Source organism: Limulus polyphemus, unplaced genomic scaffold (assembly GCF_000517525.1).
Source record: "Limulus polyphemus unplaced genomic scaffold, Limulus_polyphemus-2.1.2 Scaffold115, whole genome shotgun sequence".
NCBI classification, from domain to species: domain Eukaryota; kingdom Metazoa; phylum Arthropoda; class Merostomata; order Xiphosura; family Limulidae; genus Limulus; species Limulus polyphemus.
In genome coordinates this window covers 182,950-190,172 of record NW_013665725.1, presented here as the reverse complement: position 1 = coordinate 190,172, position 7,223 = coordinate 182,950, and the positions used below count along the sequence as shown (strand labels likewise).

General features: G+C 35.1%; 1 protein-coding gene across 1 annotated transcript in view; it reads left to right on the top strand.

Annotated features, from left to right (window-relative positions):
- Positions 1 to 776: 776 nt before the first annotated feature.
- Positions 777 to 7,223, top strand: part of LOC106471744 (suppressor of lurcher protein 1-like) — a gene marked incomplete at its 3' end in the record, with an annotated part of 187,705 nt that continues 181,258 nt past the window's right edge. Inside the window, exon 1 of the mRNA XM_022401295.1 lies at positions 777 to 1,179. The remainder of the gene's footprint in view (positions 1,180 to 7,223) is intronic.

Genomic DNA, 7,223 nt, shown 5'->3' with positions numbered 1-7,223 from the left:
ACGAAGCGAAAGGAAGACCTACTAGATATTAACTAAATTATAAATATATCAATTCATGTGAATATGATTGAAAAATTTCATTTTTTTTTCTGAAAAGGTGGTGTCTATTTACTTGTGACCACGCTGTATATATATATATACTCCAGGATAATATTACTATACTAACATACTCCAAGATAATGCTACGTATAATATATTTTTATATACTCCAGGATAATATTACGTATAATATATACACACTCCAGGATAATGTTGCATATAATAACATACTCCAAGATAATGTTACGTATAGTATATATTTATATATATATATACTTCAGGATAATATTACGCATACTAACATATTCTAGGATGATATTACGTACAGTTTGATATGTGTGACTGACAAGCGTTTCTTAATAACGGTATAATCCAAACTGCTAATAACAAACATATTTTCATTATGATTATTAAATGTTGTGTGAGAAACAGATCCCTAAACTCTAAACTGTTTTTCAGTCCTACTATGACCCTGTCTGGTTGTAATTTCGATTTTGACTAAGTTGGTTTATACCTTTCCTTTCGATGCCCATAGCAACCGATCTGTGATTAAGCCAACGTTCATTTACCGTATATATCCCCTTGCAACTCGCCAGCCTTCTACGAGCGCCATCTGTTGCCTTTAGGGTCATACACTGGTGCTCGTCAGAGAATCACTAGGTTTAACGCGTTCGACACGTTGACGTTAGTGCGGTTGTATCTCTCTATAAGCTCAGTCGCAGTTACTCGTATTCCTATTATCTATATGGAACTTGTACACGTTTTCACAAAGATAAACTTACCATTATATGTATATATCGCCGCCTTGATATCGCTGTATATATTGTTTATACATAGCTTTAGTCTAGTTGTTATCATAAACGTTTGTATCGTTGTTTGACAAAGTCCTAATGAAATGAGAAGAAATTATCTTTTCTATGTCGTAAGTTTGTTGTTTCTTTCAAGAAATTAGAGACAGAATAATTATACCTGGAACGAGGATACACTGTACTTTAATATAATACGGAACACAGTCGTCAGCTCGAAGTTTTCGTCACACCATCGATAACATGCTTCAGCTTTACCGAAAAGGGGTACGTCTTCACTGGCTACGAAAGTAACAGCTAATAGAAAACAGTGCAGAAAATCAACATTTCTCAGGTAAGGCATCCATTTAATTAACAGAAGAAAGAAATAATCAAATTCATCTTGTGACTTAAAAATCGGAGAAAAATGTCGACGATTATCTGAACGTGTATATGTCATTCTTGTATATAGTTAAGTTAAGTTAAGTGCTAATCCCCCCTCCCCCCCTCACACACACACTCCAATTACGATCTTTTAACTAAAATTTTCTCACACATCCATATACTGTTCTTTAGTTCACAAGACCTGGCATGGCCTGGTGGTTAGGACACTCGGCACACAATCTATATAGGTCGCGGGTTCGAATCTTGTCACAGAACATGATCGTTCTTTCAGCCATAGAGGACGTTATAAAGTGAGGGTTAATCTCACTATTTGATTAGAGCAGCCCAAGGATTAGTGGAGGATGGTGTTGACAAGCTTTCTAATCCCTCACGTCAACACCAGTGACAGTATCCCGCCCTTGAGTAACTTGGCGTGAAATTCAACAATCAAACGTCTACTCACCATCGCTAACTTGGCGTGAAATTCAACAATCAAACGTCTACTCACCCACCCATCCCACTCATTAAAGTTGCTCTCATTGACGTATTATCTCCCTATTTTTCTGTTTCATCCATAGATACGTATATGTATAATTACTAATTTTGATCACGACTACTTCTGAAGAGTGCTCGTCTATTTGCCACTTTCTGTTTCTGCTATCAATAGGCTCCCACTTTATTAGTAAACATCTACGTCACTTTGTACCGAAATTACCTGATCGCTAGAAAAATTACATTAAGATAAAACTTTGTATTTCTCTGGAGAGTGTGGTACTGGCGACGTTTACAATTTTTCATATTTCTAGATGGAATAAAATGGAAGCCGAGAAGCTTTTTTTACACGTAAACCCGGGATAACAAGTCTTAAATGAAATGTTTGTTGTATGGAACTGTAAGCAACTTTATGAGATGTAGTAACATCAATACTTTCGTAATCTATTACTCATTTGTGGACTTCGCCTTGCAGATAGAAACTATAATATAAAAACACGCAGATCTTAAACGATATTTTAAGGTCACTGAGACATACGTATATATATATTTGGTATGATTTAGTAAAATAATTTGAGCCTTATGATTTTAAAGTACAAGATGGACGTCACAAAAAGAGGGGGTTTCACAAATACTTATGTCTAGTTTGGTTACATGCTATTAGTGTTTTCTTACTTCTCCAACTCACGCTTTAATGTGAGTGTTACGAAACAGGTTCGCTGAAACGTAATAAGAATTACTTACAGTTTTTGGAATAAATAGCGAAATATACAATCTGTTTTGACTGAATTTCTCAATTACAGATGGTTTTTCTCGCTAACCTGAAAGTTTGTCCTAATTAGAGACTCCTGTGTTCATGCGTAGCCGCCATTAGTATAAAACTGTATGACCAATTGGCAGCATCCGCCGGTTGAATTTGTGTGTTTTCTTATAGCACAGCCAAATCGGGCTATATGCTGTTTCCATCGAAGGGGAATCGAACCCCAGATTTTAGCTTATTAAATCCGAAGACTTACCGCTGTCCCACCAGGGGACCCGCCGGTTGAAGTGACTACTCTTAACTAAATAACAGTATTGACTGTTACTCTTATAATGCATCAGCGGACACTCTCCACCAAACAATAGTATTGACTGTTACTCTTATAACGCATCAGCGGATACTCTCTACCAAATAATAGTATTGACTGTTACTCTTATAACGGGCCCTCAACTACTCCTTACCGAATAGTTAAATTGATTGTTACTCTTAAACGCACCAGCGGTTATATCGTATCCACAGCTGAAAGTACGAACTCAGAACCCTGTTATTCCTTGTCCGATTCCTAACCTCTTGGACGCGCTCGGGTCTATAATTTGACAGAGTATGATTGCAGAGACTAACTGTTTAATAGTAGCTTGTCTAAACGATATTAGTTGTAGCTAGCCAGCTCGCTTATTTATTCTATAAAGTGATTGTGAGATTTAAAGTTAAAATAAGTTGATTTAATAAATTAGCCAACCATTATCTATTTGATACTAATATACTAGAAAATTACTTACTAACATGCCAAATTCTTATCGGGGTTTACGACTTTATAATCCGAGGTTTAATCCCCGCGGCAGATATAGTGCACAAAGCCTTACCTTAAAATACAAACAAGCGTTAGCAAATATCGTTAGTCATAGGTATTTTCACTAAAGCTTAACTACAAAATAGCCAACCATTCTACTATTCAGTGCTAGCGTAGTAAAAAAAAAAAGAACTAGTAGTTACCATGTCAAAATGTTACCATACACTATTAATATAAGGTAAATTATAGTAAACTTAAAATTAACATACAAACTATCGGGTTTCTCGGTGGGACAGAGGTAAGTCTACGGGCTTACAACGCTAGAACCCGGGGTTCGATTCCCCGTGGTGGACACAGCAGATAACCCACTATTGGCTTTGCCCTGAAAAAATACAAACTTATCCGCGTGTGTAAAAATTCCCTACCCCAGAAATTAAGTCTCATGTTTAAGGTTAACTCGTACAAAAATTAGAATTATATCCAGATATTTATTTCAAACACTAAGCATTAATTAATTACAATCCATTAAAATCAAATTTAGAATTTCATTTTAGATGACAAGCTCCAATATAAAGTATTGAAAATAAAACTCTGTGCCTACTTTTTTTTACCATGGAAATAAATAATGCTCTCTTCGTAATTTGTTGCTTTGTATGTCGTTATTCTAGCATTATAGAATACTAGCGAATTGTAGGGCAACATTGCCTTGAATGTTTGATACAGAATACATCATCTAGAAACAACTCGCGAGGTTTTGTTTTTTATCGTGTGATTAAAAATACAAACGTAGTAGATGCGCGATTGCATGGTTTTTAATGAATGTCGTATATAGTCATTAATAAATAACACTTAAATGGTACTACAGGGCAAACATAACTAACCAAAACGCTTGAACTTGCTCGACAAATAGCTCGTGCAAACCCTCAGGCCTCATATACATTTGATTTTGTTTGTCTGTTGTTACTTCTTTACAATCTTACATAGATAGATAGTTAATTTCTTTCCAGAAATGTCTTTTATACATATATATTCCGAAAGAAGGAAATAAAATTTACCAGCTCAGCAACCGCAAAAGCCAAAAATAAAATCAATGCAATGAACAGATTAAACTGTAAAACACATTTTCATCAAGCGGAAACTTTGCCTGTGCTGTAAGTGCTTATATATTTTTAACTATAAATTCCGTGCAAAAACAAACACGAAAAATATATTATTTTATTTTGTAGAAAAATAAAAGGTATTTAACCAAACAAAAATTTTACTGGAAGGTCCGTGCGCTCTTAGTTAAAATAACAATGATCGTAGCCTTGTTGTACTTCAAAAGATGTATACTTTGTCGTTAGTTAGTCCATCAAACAAACAATCCCCTCTACCACAATAAACAAGTGAAACAGTTAGTCCATTAACAAACAATCCACTCTACCACAATAAACAAGTGAAACAGTTAGTCCATTGAACAAACAATCCCCTCTACCACAATAAACAAATGAAACAGTTAGTCCATTGAACAAACAATACACTCTATCACAATAAACAAATTTAATGTCAAAGTTGTGATTCAATGAATTACTGTATTTATCTCATACGAAGATGTGATCTTCACAAGTCCCATAACATCCTTTTCAGAAACTTCCACCAATTAAACAGTCTGTTAATATTAACACTTAGCTCTTTTAAGGCTGTATATAATCTTTTTTTTTATAACGTGCTAAACTAGGAATCAATGATGATCTTCTACCCGTTAATATCCCCTATATATCTTAACAGTCATAAACGGCGCACATTTGCTCTGACCCAAGACATAAGCGAAACTGAGAACGTTGTTTTCGGGTCTCAGTTCATATATAATCAAACTGTTCTTTATTCGGAGTCTCTGTTCATCATTGGCCCTAGCTAGGACCTTAAACAAATTAGAATGGACAGGAACGCTGCATTCACCTAGGGCATGTATTATGATGATGATTTTTAAGTTAAGTCCAATATACTTATACACGTTCTAGGTGAATGTGACGTTTCTGTCCATTCTAATTTGTTTATGGTCCTCGTTAGGGCCAATGATAAACAGAGCCTTCGATTAAAGAAAAGTTTAATGATATATAAACGAAGGCCCAAAAATCAACGTTCTCAGTTCCGCGAGTACTCTAATGTCAAAGTTATAACAATATGACTTAAAACATCTCTACATATTTTAATAGTCAAAGGTGATATACATTTGCTCTGATCCAAAGCATCTCTACATATTTTAATAGTCAGAGGTGATATACATTTGCTCTGATCCAAAACATCTCTACATATTTTAATAGTCAGAGGTGATATACATTTGCTCTGATCCAAAACATCTCTACATATTTTAACAGTCCGAGGGGATATACATTTGCTCTGATCCAAAACATCTCTACATATTTTAACAGTCCGAGGGGATATACATTTGCTCTGATCCAAAACATCTCTACATATTTTATCAGTCCGAGGGGATATACATTTGCTCTGACCCATATTCCTTGAGGTTTAGAATGCAGTGAACATCACGTGAATGTGAAAGTGTACATAAAAAAAACACACTAATGTCTGTGTTATCATTAGAATCCAGTCATGACGACGAATAGTGTCTGGAAGGATGTGGATATTTTGTAGCTCTTATAAAACTTCACAATTATGTAAGAAGATGATATATGAGAAATCGAAGAGTTCGCGTTTATACTGGAACACGTGATCATTAGTATACTAAACTCATATGTAAATTTATCTCCCAGTTAAATGTTTTAACGGAAGAGCACGAAATTGGAAGTTTTTGTTTTTCTGTTATACATGGGTTTCTTCCTTTCTATACATGGTTTAACCCCTCAAAACCAGAAGTAGCTACCAACTTTAGGACGGACAACTGCAAAACTTTTAATATCTACAAAACATAGAATATTGGAAATCTCTATAAATATTAATAATTTGTATTTGTAATTTGTGATTACATCTTTCCGTACCATTGGTAAGTCTGACTGATTAAACTAATATTAGCGATTTCGTGAAATGATTAAGGCTACGTTCGTTTCGTGATATGATATGTACGGTGGGATGATGTTCATAGAGAAACGCTTTGTATGAAGAACTGTATCTGGGTAAATGCTGTTTATAGAGAAATGCTGTGTGTGAAGAACTGTATCTGGATAAATGCTGTTTATAGAGAAATGCTATGTATGAAGAACTGTATCTGGATAAATGCTGTTTATAGAGAAATGCTGTGTGTGAAGAACTCTATCTGGGTAAATGCTGTTTATAGAGAAATGCTATGTATGAAGAACTATATCTGGATAAATGCCGTTTATAGAGAAATGCTATGTATGAAGAACTATATCTGGATAAATGCTGTTTAGAAAGAAATGCTATGTATGAAGAACTGTGTCTGGATAAATGCTGTTTACAGAGAAATGCTGTGTGTGAAGAACTGTATCTGGGTAAATGCTGTTTATAGAGAAATGCTATGTATGAAGAACTGTATCTGGATAAATGCTGTTTATAGAAAAATGCTATGTATGAGAAACTGTGTCTGGATAAATGCTGTTTATAGAGAAATGCTGCGTATGAAGAGCTGTGTCTAGCTGAATACTCTATATGGAAAGATCCTGTACAGAGGAATACTGTGCATATAGGGATGCTGTGTCGAGATAAATACGGTGCTGTGTGTATGGACTGTGTGTGGAGGAATGATTGTCATGGAGAGATACTGAGTATGGGCTAATGTGGCATATGGAGGAATGATTATTGTGTAAAGATGTTGAGTGTGGGCTAATGTGGCATATGGAGGAATGATTATTGTGTAAAGATGTTGAGTGTGGGCTGATGTGGCATATGGAGGAATGATTATTGTGTAAAGATGTTGAGTGTGGGTAAATGTGACATATGGAGGAATGGTTATTGTGTAAAGATGTTGAGTGTGGGTAAATGTGACATATGGAGGAATGGTTATTGTGTAGAGATG